This window comes from Micromys minutus (assembly GCF_963924665.1).
Source record: "Micromys minutus genome assembly, chromosome: 5".
Lineage (NCBI taxonomy): Eukaryota > Metazoa > Chordata > Mammalia > Rodentia > Muridae > Micromys > Micromys minutus.
Window position 1 is genome coordinate 80,775,728 of NC_137974.1, and position 17,339 is coordinate 80,793,066.

Genomic DNA, 17,339 nt, shown 5'->3' on the forward strand with positions numbered 1-17,339 from the left:
TTTCTATTCCTATACAAAACATCATGACTAAGAAGCAAATTAGGGAGAAAAGGGTTTATTCAGCTTACACTTCCACATTGCTGTTCATCACCAAAGGAAGTCAGGGCTGGAACCCACACAGGGTAGGAACCTGGAGGCAGGAGCTGATGCAGAGGCCATGGAGAGATGTTACTGGCTTGCTTCCCCTGGCTTGCTCAGCCTGCTTTCTTATAGAACCCAGGACACTCAGCCCAGGGATGGCACCACCCACAATGGGCTGGGCCCTCACACCCTTGCTCACTAATTAAGAAAATGCCTTACAGCTGGATCTCATGGAGGCATTTCCTCAACTGAGGCTCCTTTCTCTGTGGTAACTTCAGCTTGTGTCAACTTGACACAGAATCAGCTAGTACAGCCACCTTCTGTAACGAGGCAGGACTTCCAATGATGGGGTAGGGACACCAACCCAGCCACAAAACCGTTGACACACAATTTGTCCTGCCTACAGGATCTGCAGGGATAAACATGTAGCAGAGATTGAGGGAATGGCCAACCAATGACTGCCCCTATTTACGATTCATGCCATGAGAGAGTCAACCCCTGACACTATTAATGATTCTCTGCAATGCTTCAGACAGGAGCCTAGCACAACGTTGTCTGAGAGGCTTCACCTAGAAGCATGGAACAGATGCAGAGACCCACTCCAGAGGGAGAAAGGGATAGGGAACATTAGGTGGAGCTCAGGGCGTCTGGAGGAAGAGGAGAAGGAAGGGTTGTAGGAGCAGAGAGGTCAAGGACACCACAAGAAAACCTACAGAATCAACTAACCTGGGCCCACAGGTGTTTATAGAGAATGACTCTCCAACCAAAGATCATGCATGGGATAGACCAAGGTCCCTTACACAAATATGACAGATGTATAGCTTAGTCTTCATGCAGGACCCCTCACAACTGGAACAGGGGCTATCTCTGACTCTTCTACTGCCTGCCTTTGGATCCCTTGTCCAGCCTCAACAGGAGAAGATGTTCCTAGTCCTACTGCAACTTGATATGCCAAGGAGACTTGTTATCCTTGGGAGATGTCCCCTTCTTGAGAAGAAAGGGAGGGGGGATAGAAGTGAGGGGGAGGGCCTGGAGGAGAAGAGGGAGGTGAGGTGAGACTGGGGGAGAGGAGCGAGGGGAAGCTGCGATCAGGATGTAAAGTAAATAAATAATAAAAACCAAACACACAAATATACTGTAAGGAATACTGCAAAGGAAAGAAAAAGAAAAAGAAAGCAAAAGGAAGGAACTAGAAATGGCTGGTTGCTTGTATCTTTCCCACGTCATCTTTATCTGATCTCATAGCTGCCATTTTACATGTTCTTGGCCCTGGCTCCTAGCCCAGACCTGCCACTCGGTTTGGGAGCCTACTGTGTATCCATCAGTAGTTTGATCAATGAAATCTCTGAGTTGACCCGTTGAAGTCAGAATAAGGTGGAGAGGCAGTCAGCTTCCTCCACTGTGACAATATAACAGATGACTAACTGGAAAAGAGGAAGCGTTTATTTGGCTCATGGTTTGGTTTTGGGGTTTCCATCTGTGGTCAGCTCCTCCATTGCTTTGGGGCTTCTGAAACAAAACAGCCTCTCTCTTCCTGGCAGGTAGGAAGAGAAAGAGACAATCAGAAGGGGCCGAGGTCCCAATGGCCACTTCTAAAGCACACCCCAATGACCTAAGTTCCTCCCACTAGGTCCCATCTCCTAAAGGCTTCATTATCTGTTAGATAAATGCAGGTTGGTGACCAAGCTTAACACATGGCCTTTTCGGAGACATTTCAGATCCACACTACAGCAGTAGATAGCCAGAAACACATTTCACCCCCTCTCCTATCCCCTGGTGATGTCACTCTTGGGAGTCACAAACCTTCTTGAGTGACAGTCAACAAAGTTAGACCTTCAAAAGTGGACTTTCACCCTGTAGAGAACAGAACAGGAAGCCATAAAAAAATGGAGAGAGCTTCATTCAAATGTCAGCAGGGGACAGGGAGACCTGCTCAGTAATGAAATGCCTCATGGCTCACAAGAAATGCAGGAGTGTCCAGGGCTCTCTTGACCTGGGGCAGGATGTCCCATGAGACATTTCTTATTAGGAAACCAGGGAAACATCTTCCACCAATCCACTCCCTCCCACAGAGGGCATACCTATGGCGGAGACCACCTGTTTTTACTTGTAAGTCATGTCTGCATGATTACACAAAGCACGAATATCCATACTATATCAGCTCAACCTACAGCTCACCTACTCGGTGGTAGGCACGATATTAGATTCATGGTCCAAGGGTGAGAAAGCTGTAGCACTTTCCCCCAAAGAGTTCACATGGCTGTGTGGAAGAAACCCCTGTGAGCGTATTACTGTATCTGTGAGGCATGTTCTGTGAGGGCGTCACAGCTGGGACACTGTGGATCCCTAGTCACATCAACACCTGGGCTACCCCAGTCCATTCTCACCCCTCAGTTACAGGTAGATGTGAAGAAGCCATCAAGACCTACCATTCCCTATCTGTCTTAGTCAGGGTTTCTATTCCTGCATGAAGCATCATGATCAAGAAGCAAGTTGGGGGGGAAAGGGTTTATTCAGCTTACACTTCCACATCACTGTTCATCACCAGAGGAAGTCAGGACTGGAACCCAAACAGGTCAGGAAGCAGGAGCTGATGCAGAGGCCATGGAGGGATGTTACTTACTTGCTTGCTTCCCCTGGCTTGCTCAGTTTGCTTTCTTATAGAACCCAGTTCTACCAGCCCAGGGATGGCTCCACCCACAATGGGCTGGGCCAGGGATGGCTCCACCTACAATGGGCTGGGCCTCCCCCCTGATCACTAGTTGAGAAATGCCTTACAGCTGGATCTCATGGAGGCATTTCCTCAACTGAGGCTCCTTTCTCTGTGATAACACAAGCTTGTGCCAAGTTGACACATAACCAGCCAGTCTACTACTCTAGTCTAAGTTTGGGGTGCTATAATAGAGTATCATGAACTGCTTGGGGATAACACTAATTTTATTTTTCTCTATTCTGGAGGCTGGGACTCTGGGCTCAGGGTCCATGTGGTAGAGTTCTGGTAAGTTCACACTTATTGACTTAACTGCCTTCCAAAGGCCCCTCTGGATTCTCTCACATTGGAGGCCAAGGTTTCCACATTTGAACTTGGGATTCCTAAATTAGGAGGAAACGAACACTGAGCCCGTCATGAGACTGAGCAGAAACCTTTTTGTTATTAGCCCACATCTTTAGAACATAACTTGACCTAGCCTACCCACCGCACACCTTTGCTCATAGAAGCCCATAGAACAGGAAGTTGTTTATTCAAAATCTCTGTACCCATAAGCCCTTGCGCACACGCAACCCTGGCCCGCTTCCCACCCCGAATCCCCCACCCCTGCTGCCCTCTCATTACTTAACAACAATCTCCTTCTGCCCAGGATCGTTTGGGCTAATTACTGAGCACTAAATTGTCTGATTTTTTTACATACTGTTTTTCTCAGAATTGCCAAAAAATATGAAAAGTGGGGCCCGGGTGGGAGAGAGAAACATGTTTTTCTTTTTTATTATTTTACCTACAAGATTCATTTGGGAAGGGGAAAATAGGCCTGCTGCCCTAACTAGTTAGTTGGATGAGAACAAATTCCTCATTAATTTAAAACATGTCAGCTGGAGAAGGCGATTAAAGTGAGGATGACTGGGAACCGGGCTGGGGAGGCCCTGTGACTTCTCACCAACTCTGCAAGGAAGGCTGTGGGAGTGGGGATGGGGGGACACCAGGCAGGGCCAGCCCTGATGGGATGTTTAGCCGTGGGGTCCCAGCTGAGGATGCTAGGCAATGATTAGGGGTGTGCTGGTTGAGCCAGGGTGGCTTGGGGAGACTTAGAGAAACAGGGATGGGGGAGGGGAGAGGAGTTTGCACATGGCACTCCAGGCAAGCTGCAAGGCTGTCTACTTTCTGGCTTTCTGGTGGGCAGGCTTATGTGCTTGGGAAAGGGATGCTCTTGGGTTCTTTGGTATTCTAGTCCCCCGGAATACCAGGGAAATGGAGGTTCCTTCTTTTGGGTTCCCAGTCTTGGCAGTAAAAGAATTTAGCAATACAGTCAGAGGAGGCCTGGAGACAGTTTTATTAGAGTTTTTGAGAAAACCAACTTTGGCCCTCGACAGAGAGAAGCAGATGGAATGAACAGAAGGGCAAAGTTGCTTTAAAACATGGGCAAGCTCTTAGTGAAACACAGTGGGAGAGCGCCACTGTCTGTCCAGGGGGAGGGGCTTCTCAGAACACTGCATTGTCTCACTAAAGGGATAATGAATACCCACCCCTCTCTTCATAACAAGTCTTCAGGTGAGTTAGGTTTCTGGACAGTTGCAGAGAGGTGTGGCCTCCTGGCCAGGTGATTGACAAGATTAACTCTTAAAATTAATCTAGAATAACTCTTAAAAGGAAGAGGCACCAGTGTGCAAGCTTTGTGTTGTTTAGAATGCCAGGCATTTACCAGGAGCCTGAGAAAGAACTTAGATCTTATGACTGGCAGGAAGTAGGTTGCCCTTAATGGTTCTCAGCAGAGCCCAGGTACCTTCACCTTTTCTCAGGAGCCCTTAAATCCTAAGAGCAGCAAAGTGGATGTTTACCTTTTCTGTACTACTGGGGAACGGGAGGGAGTGTTCCTTGGTGACCTCGAGAGTTGTTAACTCCCTAACATTTACTACCCGAGCAGCCTATTGGTGTCTGAAGATGTGGCCAGAGGCACGTGAAGAAGGGGTAGCCGATAACCCGAGGAAAGCTTTATTTGTATAGCCAGCCCCTGAACTCTTAGTCTAGAAGATCAGGGCAGGGCAGGTGTGCACTGTGTATGCTGTCTCCCAAAAGCCCACTTATTGAGGGATTGATGCTCAGCCCATGGTGCTCTTGGGAGGTCGTAGACCATTGGAGATTAGAGATGTGTCTGAGAAGGGACTCTGGGTTACTGGTCCCTTTTCTTTTTTGCTTTTATTTCATGGATGCCCCTCCACTTTGTACTCCTTCTGTGATTTGCTGACTCATCACAGACCCCTAAACAACTGGGCCAACCCACCAGGCACTGAAGCCCTAAACACTGTGAGGGCAAACAAGCCCACTTTATAAGTGGATTGATTTATTATTTATCACAATAATGCAAAGTTGACTTTGTATGGAACCAAGACTAGGCTGATTATGGGGATTCAAGATGGAAGAGTCAGTGTGGGATGCTTCTGAAGAGGAGAGGAGAAAGGCTGACGAGTGAATGATTTGTAGTCCTTTGGGAACAACCTGCTCTGGAATAAAACCAATACAGAGAACTCTGTCAAAGCAAAAATCAAGAGTAAGAAATCCCCAATTGCAAGGATTTAGTACCTGGGTGGAGCTGGGCCCTCAGATTCAAAGTCTTTCAGCTACAGAACCAACGATTCTCTTCCTTCAATCCAGCTTGTGTTCAACTGTTACGATTTACAGCAGAACAATTCCAGTTCATCATAAGCATATGAAGTTGCATGAGCTAGATCTCTGAAACTCAATTTCTCAGGGATACAGTGGGCATAGTGATCTTAGGTGCATCCCTGCCTAACTTTAAAGACAGCTAGTCTTGAGACCAAGACTTTCTTGCCCATGTAGCCATCTTTGCTCTCAAGCCCTCTTGTATAATGAGGCAAACAAGCCTTTGAAGTGCAAACAATAGAGATTATACAAAGGAAAAACAATCTATGCCCTTATATGGAAATACTTGCTTCAGACATATGTGTATTTTTAAAATAATCTTTAAAGATGATATATTGGTTGATTTTGTGTCAATTTGACATGACTGGAGTTATCACAGAGAAAGGAGCTGCCCTTGAGGAAATCCTTCCATGAGATTCATCTGTAAGGCATTTTCTCAGTTAGTGATCTAGGGTGGGAGGTGGTGTCATCCCTGGGTGGTAGTCTTGGGTGGTGGTGCCATCCCTGGATGGTAGTCTTGAGTTCTATAAGAAAGCCAGCTGAACAAGCCAGGGGGAGCAAGCCAGTAAGCATCACATCTCCATGGCTTCTGTAACAGCTCCTGCCTCCAGGTTCCTGTCCTGTGTGAGTTTCCGTCCTGACTTCCTTTGGTGATGAAACCCTTTCCTCTCCAACTTGCTTCTTGGTCATGATGTTTTGTGCAGGAATACACACCCTGACTCAGACAGGCTGGAAAGATGGTTCAGCTACTAAGAGCAACACTGGTTGTCCTTCCAGAGAACCTGGGTTCAGTTCCCAACATCTACATGGCAACTCACAACCATATGAACTCTAGTTACTAGGGATACGACACCCTCTGTGACTGCCAAGGGCACTGCATGCACACAGTGCATAGTCTGACACACAAGCAAAATACCGAGGTATATAAAACAAAGCAAAATTTAAAGATAACTCCTTAAGAATAATAGATTCACATAGAGCCCAAAGAAGCAATGTGGAGACAACCTATGGAGCAGGTCTTGGTTTCTCTTAATGGTAAAATTTTATGCAAGCTGTAGTAAAGTAGCATATTCAGGAAATTTACCTTCGTGCAGCATAGCAACCCCACTCAAATCCCACTTTCCTAGTGTGTATGTTGTTAGTTCTGTAAAGTAGAGATGGGAGGCTGCTATTAGTCAACATAAATTTTGGGGGATTCCTTGTGCTATCCTTTCTAGACACCTACGAAAGAACCTTACAGATAGCCTCCTCCATGTCTCCATCTCTATAGTTTTATGACTCTGAAGATCTTACACAAGTGGAATAGTGTGATATGTAACTTTCTGAGAATGATTGTGACCTCAAAACCAACTCACTAATGTGTCAATCATTCTTGTGTGTCAATCATTCCTGTGTGTCAATCATTCCTGTGTGTCAATCATTCCTATGTTTCAATCATTCCTGTGTGTCAATCATTTCTGTGTGTCAAACATTACTGTGTGTCAATCATTTCTGTGTGTCAAACATTACTGTGTGTCAACCATTTCTGACTCCTCCTTGCTGAATAGTATTCCATTGCATGGATATACCACAGCTGCTAAGTCACCATTAGAGGACATGAGGGATAAATTCAGTGGGGGAAAGTTGCTATAATAAGGCTGCTATGAATGCTGCATTTGTCTTTTAGGATCATTCCTGGGGATGAATGCCTAGAGATATTATGGCTACGCTCATTTTCAGTTGTAAATGATACACTGGTTGAAAATGATAAATGGTTTTCCAGAATTCTATGCACTTTTCATTCCTACCCACTGCATGTTAGTGACTCAGATTCTCCACATTCCCATTGCCACTTGTTCCCACTAATAGAGGGCATGATGTCCTTGCACTTATGAATAACCATAGGGAGAACAGGAATGCTAAACACACAGGCCTTTCTCTTCAGTGGAGGGGATTAATATCTGTTTCCACTTGGAAAGCTAGGAAAAGATGTAGTTAGTCACCTAGCGATCTTTGCTATTTGTAGGGCCAGGCCTCACCCAAATCTCCCAGACTATAGTGTTTATCCCATACTCTTGGGCATTCTTTCTCAGTCACAAGAACCCCTTCATATGAAAGAGGGCTCATGAACCAACACCATCTAACTAATCTGGGTTGAACTGAATTTCCTTCTTCCCTCACATGGATTGTTACTCTGATGGTCCTAGCATTGGTTGGGACCATCAGCCTCACCCTTACCCACCCCTCACTTACTATTTTTATTTTAGTCTTTCTGGTAAATAGCTACATTTTTTTAAGTCAGGCTTTTGTGGTCTTGTTTTGACACAGGGTTTCACTATGAAGCCTTGGTTCACCAGGAACTAGCTATATAGACCAGGTTGGTTTTAAGCTCATGGAGAACTGCCTATTTCAGCATCTTATGAGCTGGGACCAAAGTAGGCACCACAATACATGGCCCCCCATTTTAGTTTTAATTTGTGTATTTAAAATGGCCAACCATGTTGAATATATTTTCTTGTGCTTACTGGCCCTCTGTATATTCTTTTTAGTGTGTGTGTCTCAGACTCAGCTGCTGGTGGATTGTTGAGCTTTGAGCTTTGGTATGCATTCTAGATAAACTTCATCTAATACATGATTTGCAACTATTTTCTCCCTATCTGTAGATTTTCTTATTCCCTTCATATGAGCTTTTACAGAACTGAAGTTTTAAATTCTGATGAAGGTCAATGTATTGATGTTTGATTTTCTATGTTTTCCCCCAGAAGCTTTATTGTTTTATATTTAAGTCTATAATCCCTTCCCTGTTATTTTTTTCTACATCTTAAGTCTAAGTCAAGGTGCATCTATCTATCTATCTATCTATCTATCTATCTATCTATCTATCTATCTATCAGTCTGTCTGTCCATCTATTGAAGAGGTCATTTCCCATGGTCAAGCTTGTGTTGGCTCTTCTTTGGTTGACAATTAATGGAACCTATTTATGTAGGTCTATTTCTGGCTTCTCTCTTCTGTTCTAATGCTTTATCTGCCACAAGTACCACCACATCCTGATTATTATAGTTATACATAAGGTATGAGCCCCCTCCCACACCATATATATTTCAATGCTTCCTACAGTAAGCTTGTGTGTATTCAAAGAAACTTGATAAGATGTTAATAGAAAACCTAAACTCATGGGTCAACCCAGGAAACTTGGAGTGTTTATTACTAACATAATCTAATACACCCACATTGTTTCTCCTCAGGTACTCAGGATTCCTGAGAGGCTTTTTATTGGCAGTTTACAATTTTCAGTGCTGGTTTCATTAAAGGCATAAGCACTTCATTTTCTTGCATTTAAATCACTTCACATCTAAACTTTCTAGTTATTGTCATTATAAAGATGTGTAAAATTCTCAAGTCACATTGAAAAATAAAAGCAGGGTAAAAAGGTGGCTGTTGCTTTCGTCATAAATTCCTCAAAGATGCTAATGGTCCCATTGTTAACAGTCTCTGTCCAGAAATGCCAAGTTGTGGACTCTTAGTAACATCCTGTGGATTTTTTCAGTGATGAGGTAGGCTTATCATTTATCCTGGCAGTGGGAGCAGGCAACTAAGGTAAGGCAGGATTGGTGGACAGGAATTCAGGGGAATTAAACCCAAATATGCTAGTGTAAAACTACCTCCTGACTGTAGCTGCACCACACTGTGGATCTTACCCATAGAAAATCATCCTTCATATTTATTCCTTTGTATTGTACAACACGGACACACCTAGAGGGCTCTGTGCAAAATAAGTCAGTTATGGAAAGATAGATAATGCATTGGTCCACTTTTATATCACACACCTAAAGAGTTCCAAATAGTGGTAACCCTGAGGAGCGGTGTGAGGAGGGGGCATCTACAACCCCAGAGTCTGCTCCAGGAGACCTGAGTGCCACCAGCCAGGTGCACTCACCCCATTTGTCAGTCCCTAATACAAATGTCCCTGTGACTCAGTTTCCAGAACCAGGTGCTGCTCTAGCTATGGCACACTTGGTGACTCTCTACCTTAGGAACTTAACCTCTGGACGGAGGAAATAGCAAGACAAATAACAAGAAGGAAGACATCACTGGCAGTGACATCAATGCTTTCTGGCACATATACAGAGCCTGTTCTCACGGCGATTGGCTTCAGAATGCAGTGACAACTGTGAAACCAGGGTAGAGCTTCTGCCGAGGAGGTGCCTGAGCTGACACCTGCTCAACAGAAAGGAATCAGATCTCCTAGAGAAACACTGAACGCTCAGAGAAGACAGCCAGAGTTAAGCCTTTAGGCAGGAACATGCTTGGGATGTCCACAAAAGGCTCTGAGAGCGCCTGTGCTTGGAGGGAGTAGGGAATGGCCAAGGTAGATCTTAGGGCCTTGTGAGTTTGAACAATGTCTGCTCTCTCTCTCTCTCTCTGTGTGTGTGTGTGTGTATGTGTGTGTGTGTGTGTGTGTGTGTGTGGTCATGAATACAGAGTATGAGGATGTGGCCAGGTGGCTGGTTAAGGAGAAGCTGCCAGGGCTAGGTCAGAGTCCACGGTAGCAGTACATGCCGAGAGCACCCAATGGCAGGATGCAATGCCTCTGTAGAAAACACGCCTGTGTCTTCCCCTGAAATGCTGTCAAGTCAGCCCCAAGTCTCTACTCACAAACCACGTCTGCAGCCCCCTGGGAGAGTGTGGCTTTTGTTTCTTTCAGTTCTGAATCGAGGTTGTGTGCTACTCAGGGAGTCTCTGGTTTGTGGCCTTTTCACAGGACATTCAGCAAGGTGGCAGTTCAGAGGTGGTTCTTCATGACATCGGGAGGGAACCAGAGTCTGAAAATGAGATGCCCTCTATTCCTGACACATCAAAGACTCCCTTAGTTATCACATTCCGGTGTCCCTACAGTGCCTGCTCTATGCTCCAGGCATGCCTCTGCTCTACCACAGAGCTCCGTGTGGTTTGCAGAGTTCATGTCCTGCCCCTACGTTTGCAAGCTGAGTCAAGAATACTGGTCACCGTCTACGTCTTAGTTTCCTCATCCCTTGAAAAAGATCGTCCTGGGCGCTTCTCTGCTGCTCTGACAGGGTGTCATCAGGTTTCTCTGGAGGAATAGAAGCAATAGGATGGGCAGATCTTAGGAAGGCAGCTTATTAGATTGGCTTCCGTGATATGAGCTGGTAGTTCAGCCATGCCGCCTGCATGCTGGAGAGACAGGCAGCACCAAAGTCACTCAGTATCCAGGGATGGATGCCTCAGCCAGGCTCAACCTGGTACTGAAGGCCTAGAGAATTCCTGGAGAGCTCTGGTCCTCAAGTTCCTATTGCAAAGCCAAAGAAGCTAGACTATAGAGTCAGGGAGGGGTGGGAGAGGAAGCCACAGGGTAACAGAACCTTTTCCTTTGATTTTCTCCTCAGGCCATTGCCAAAGAAAGTGCTGCCCATTCTTGGGTCAGAGTGTCCCCTCTCAACTAATCCTCTTCCGGGAAACATCCTCTCAGAACCATGTAGGGTCATGTTTCCTAGTTGATATTGATCCCAGACACAACCAAGTTGCTAACCAAGATTAAGCACCACTCACAGACTGGGTAATGTATAAAGAACAGAGATATGGTTGGTGACAGTTCTAGAACATGGTCTGATAGTGTGTCTTTAGCCCTGTGCTGCACATGGGAGAAGGCAATGGTCATGTGGGATGAGGGACAAGAGAGAGTAGAATAAACTCACTTGCAAGATAAAGACAGCAACCCGCTCACAAGGGCCTGACCACTCTTCTATGCTCCCATGATTCCAACTCTGCTGCACTGGGGAGGAAGTTTCCAGTATAGAGGCTCCAGGGACCTCATTCAAGCCATAGCAGGGTTGGCAGAGAGGAATAAACCGCATGTAGGGAGTAGATCATGTGTGCACATGGGGTAATAGATTATGTGTGCATGTGTGGAAATAGATCATGTGTATACATGTGGGAATAGAGCATGTGTGCATGTAGGGGAGTAGATCATGTGTACATGTGGAGGACTATATCATGTATGCACATGTGGGAATAGAGCATGTGTGCATGTGGGGGAGTGGATCATGTGTGCATGTAGGGGAAGACGCAAGAATTGCTTTTTCCCCTCTGTCACTTCCATAGCTGTGTGGGATTGTAACTAATTTCTCCTTCTCATCCTCCCACCTCCCGACTCTGACAGGGGCTTTTAATAAAGTAATTATCGGTGGTATAATAATAGCTTCATTATTAGGAATATAATAATAGATAAATGGTTATCTGTGAGCAATGTACATTCTTCACATTCAATATCTCTATTATAGCTCTGGTGTTCCAACAACCCAGTTCATATTATCATATTGTCCAGGAGCCTAATTCTCAGAGACAGAAATATGTCTATGGTCAGGCAGATAAGGGTGGTTGTGTCTAAGGTTTGTACCTTTAAGCAGGACATCTATCATCCTGAGTTTTCAGTTTCTTCTCCTAAACACTCCACAACTTTGCCATTTGCACTAAACAATATCATATGCAGGCCTGGAGGATGCGGCTGAGGAAATACTCCATCCAGACATCAGTATAAATAAGCAGACTGAACAGAGTGGCCATAGATTCAGGAGCTCTGGGACGTGATTAAGAGACCAAAATTTAGACTCCAGAATGAAAGAAGGTACTAAAGGCATAAGACTGGTCTGCCAGGCAAGATGTGCCTGCTGATGCAGTCATGTCATGAATGTTATAGAAGTAACCAACCCCTTTTGGATTGGATTTGAAGCCCACGCCACAGGAAAGAATTCAGGTCTGGTGCTGTAAATCTGGTCACAAGCCATGGCTAGGGAGGTCTTAGGCCACAGAAGGAAACCAACCTACTTCCGGGTTGTAAATATACACATTGTAAATCTGCCTGCTAAATATTTATGTTTTTTCTTTTTTCCCCTTACAACTTTATTTTTTTAAAAAAAACAGAGATACATGTACAGATTATTAAAAGCATTTTAGCGTAAAAATATATGAATATATTTTTGTCAGTACTTGAATTTTTTAAAGGTTTGATAGTATGCATTGAAATCTTACTAATTACAATGATCATAAAGTATATGTAAAACAAAACATAACAAGGAAATAGTTAGCTATTAGAAACAACGACTTTATGAAATTCTTAGGAAAATGGATGTATCTAGAGAATATCATCCTGAGTGAGATAACCCAGTCACAAAAGAACAGACATAATATGCAGTCACTGATAATTGGATACTAACCCCAGAAAGCTCTGAACACCCCAGAAACAACTCACAGACCATATGAAGCTCAAAAAGAAAGAAAGGCCAAAAAGTAGAAGCCTCAGTTCTTCTTAGAAAAAAAAATTATGTTTTATCCATTGCTTAATGCTGCTCTTAAGCTTGTGCAGAGAAGCTTCTTACTGTGGTGGCCAGAGGTCAATGCAGAGACTCAAAATGGCTGAGGTGATGAAGTGACATTGAGTGTTCAATTCTAGGTAGAATATAATCACCACACACACACTCATACACACACACACTCATACACACACACACACACACTTATACAAACACATACACTCATACACACACACTCATGCACACACACACATGCACACATATGCACACATGTTCACACTCTCACACACACTCATCCCACACCTGGCTTGAGCATCTGAGATCTCAAAGCTGCTCCATGCCCCCAGTGAAGGACTTTCTCCAACAAAACCACACCTACTCCAACAAGAGCACAGTCACTAAGAGTGTCACTCCCTGGTGAGAGAGAGAGAGAGAAACTGGGAGTTAATTTATCAAGCAAATGGAAGCTCCAAAAACAACACATCTGGTAAGACACACTCTAAAACCCATCGGTTGTGCTCGCCTCGGCAGCACATATACTAAAATTGGAACGATACAGAGAAGGTTAGCATGGCCCCTGCGCAAGGATGACACACAAATTCGTGAAGCGTTACATATTTTTGTACACTGAAACTATTAGATGAGAAAGTAGGGAAAACCTTAGAACACATAGGCACAGGAGAAAATTTCCTGAACAGAACACCAATGGCTCAAGCTCTAAGGTCAAACATGACAAATGGGACTTAATGAGATTGCAAAGTTTCTGTAAGGCTAAAGAAACTATCATGAAAACAAAACGGCAGCCAACAGAGTGGGAAAAGATTTTTACCAACCCCACATCAGATAGAGGCCTAATATCCAAGGTATACAAAGAACTCAAAAAGCTAGACACCAGAGAATTAAACAACCCTATTAAAAATGGGGTACAGAGCTAAACAAAACGTTCTCAATTGAGGAATATCGAATGGCTGAGAAACATCTAAGGAAGTGCTCAACATCCTTAGCCATCAGGGAAATGCAAATCAAAACAACCCTGAGATTCCACCTCACACCAGTCAGATTGGCCAAGATCCAAAACTCAGATGACAGCAGATGCTGGCGAGGCTGTGGAGAAAGAGGAACACTTCTCCACTGTTGGTGGGGTTGCAAACTAATACAATCACTCTGGAAATCAGTCTGGCGATACCTCAGAAAATTGGATATAGTACTACCTGAAGACCCAGCTATTCCACTTCTGGGCATATACCCCAGAGACACTTTAATACACAACAAAGATATATGCACCACAATGTTCATAGTGGCTCTATTTATAATAGCCAGAAGCTGGAAAGAACCCAGATGTCCTTCAGAAGATGAATGGATACAAAAATTGTGGTACATTTACACAATGGAATACTACTCAGCCACCAGAAACAATGACTTAACCAAATTCTTAAGAAAATGGCTGCATCTAGAGAATATCATTCTGAGTGAGATAACCCAGTCACAAAAGAATAGACATAATATGCAGTCACTGATAATGGGATACTAACCCCAGAAAGCCCTGAACACCCCAGAAACAACCCACAGACTGTGTGAAGATCAAGAAAAAAAGAAAAAAGAGAATATATTTTAATTAAAATAGAACTGTATCACATCCCCCTTTTTTTCCTAAAGCCCCTCCCAGTTTCTCTCCTATCTCCTCAAATTAATAACCTCTTTTCCTATATTATGGTTGCATATATACATATGTGTATGTATAGGTACCCACAAATACTTAGTTACAACATTATAAAAATGTGTTTGTATACTTTTATGCAAAAATGCTTAAAAATCTGTACATTTATCTTTGTTTTTTAAAATAAAGTTTAAAAAAAAAACCCATCAGTTGAATGAGATAAAAATATAATAGTAGTATAATAATTAGTAGCAGTGAAAATTATATATTATATAACATTATAATAGTGGTAGATATAATATATAATAGAGATATTATATATTTTATAATATTACTGGAAACAATTCATAAAAAAACTGTAATAATTGAGATCACATATACTCCAAACAATAGTGCTCCTAATTACATAAAACAAACAGGGCTGACAAGAAGTGACAGGTATTTCTGTATAATACATATATATTAATATTTACATATGTATAAATATAAATCTAATATACATTTTTGTATATGTTCTATAATATATTTAATAGGTATTTCTGTATTATATATTAATATTTATATATGTATAAATATACAATATGTTTATATATATGTTAATATATGTGTATTTTTATATATTATATATATAAATCTATATGTATTTATACACACACACACACACACACACACACACATATATATATAGTAATCAATAGCCAGGCCGTCCACACAGAAACAAAAGCAAGCCTCATCTAGCCAAGCCATGCAGACTTCCCAAGCCTGCTGCAGAGTGCTTCAGCTGCAGAGGGTACTTTCTTTCTCAGCAGCCCTTGAGACTTTCCATAAAACAGATCACAACTTATGCCCAGAAGCAAGTCTTAACAAATACAAAAAAAAAAAAAAAAAAAATCAAAATAATTTCTTACATCTTCATTTAGATTGTGGTAGACTAAAAGTAGAAGAAAGAAAATGTTCATTCTTCAGGTGTGTTGACTTGCACAGTGTTGCTAATCTTGACCTCACCTCCAGCACAGGAACAAAGCCCATTTACCAAAAGCCCCTTTGCTTCAATCAAGCCAGTGTGTGTGTGTGTGGGGGGGGGGGGGTGGTCAGGACATTACAGCTTCTGACAGTGAGTGCAGATGAGGCTAATGCTATGTGTTGATAACAGAACTCTCTGGAAAGGTTGTTTCAGTCCCGGCAGGTTCAGGTAGGTTCCACGGAAGCCCAAATCACATCAGCAAATGTCTATAACACAGATCTCTAGCTGCACCTTCCTAGTTCCAGCAGTGTGTAAGGTGATGGCTCCTCTTTCTTGGAGGATCCTGTTCCCTTGTAGACTGCCCCCCCCCCCGCCAAGAACAATGCACCCACATTTTCAAGGGTTACAGTCATTTTATTGTTTATAGGTTGCCCAGGTTCAGATGGGACTTGTATACTCAGCGTTCCGCAGAGAAACATGAAGCCAGTATAGTTTAATCCGGGGTGGAGGCCTGAGAACCTAGGCGGCCCAGCGGCTGACAGTAGAAATCCAGGCCTAAAGCAGAGGATGGAAGATGTTTAATTTCAGCCGTGAGGCAGGAAGCGCACACATTCAGATTCCTTTCCTTCTGCCGGGTTCCATCCAGACTGTCAAGAGAATGGGTGAAGCCCACCTCACTGTGGGGCACAATCTTCTCTACAGGGTTCACTGACCCAGATGCCAATTTCACCCCCCAAACACCAGGAAACAGCGGTTATTCTGAAAGCGTTGTGGGTCAGTCAAGGCTTTCCTGAGAAGCAGAGGGGTGCAGACCCCTGGCCAGGGATTGAGATAAAGACGCCCCAGCTTTCTGAGCGGGATTTCCATCAAGCATGCCCACCATGCCCAAGGCAGCTTCCCGGTAATCTTATCTTTCAAAATGGGAGGTGTGGATGGCAGCCTTTGCCGAACGGTAATGAAGCTGTCACAGACTCACCTGTCCCTTCTGACCTACTGTCTTCTCTTCTCAGCTGCCCGTGGGCTCTGTTCATTTGTTCCTGCCCTGGGATTGAATCCAGGGCCTTGGACATGTTAGACAAGTACCCGCACCCTTGAGTTGCACCTGAGTCCTTTTAACATTTTACTTCAAGACAGTTTCTCTCTAATCTGGCAAGGCTGGTCTTGAACTTGACCCACTGAGGCCTTGAACCTTCAATCCCCCTGCCTCAGAGCTCGGGTTACCAGCGTGGAGGCAACAGCACTTTTCAGCACTCTGTCCTATAAACCGTCCCTGTCAAAGGAAACCCTAACAAAAAACTCAAAACCTCTCCATTGGGCCTTTCTTCTGCTTGACCCTGTGTGATTCTCTGTAACACTCCGCGGGGATTTGTTTCCCAAAATTCCCACCAAAGAGTGCTCAGCAACTGAACTCTGCAGGGTGTGGTAATGTAGGACAGACAGCCCAGAACCTCAGGCTCTTTGCAGTGTTCTGGATTCTATTTAGAACTCAAACAGTGCTTCAGCTCTCTTTCCTGTCATGGACAAGTTCACCTAAACCTGTTGAAAAGTTTTCTATTTTCCACCATTGAGTGAAGGGCACATTTTAGCACGTCCGACCGAACGCTGCCCAACACAGACTCCCAAAGAGAATGAGTCCCCACCTGTGGGAGCTGCTGTAGGTTTTCATTTGTTCTGTGCACAGTGGGCAAACCTGACATATGGGCTGCACAGGACACAAGCCTACCTGTGTTTGCTTGGTTTTTGCTTTGTTTTGTTTTAATCAGGAGGACTTGGATTCAGTTCTCTCGACTTCCACATTTGAACCTTTGACCCAGATCTGACTCCTGTTTCTTGCCAGCCCAACTCCTTATACTAAGAAACTCCGTAAAATACTGAGGGAGAGCCCTTTGGGCTACTGTAGATGGCTGGTTTTTAGCTCCCCTTGGTAAGTAACTGAGAGGAGGCCCGTCCTGCAC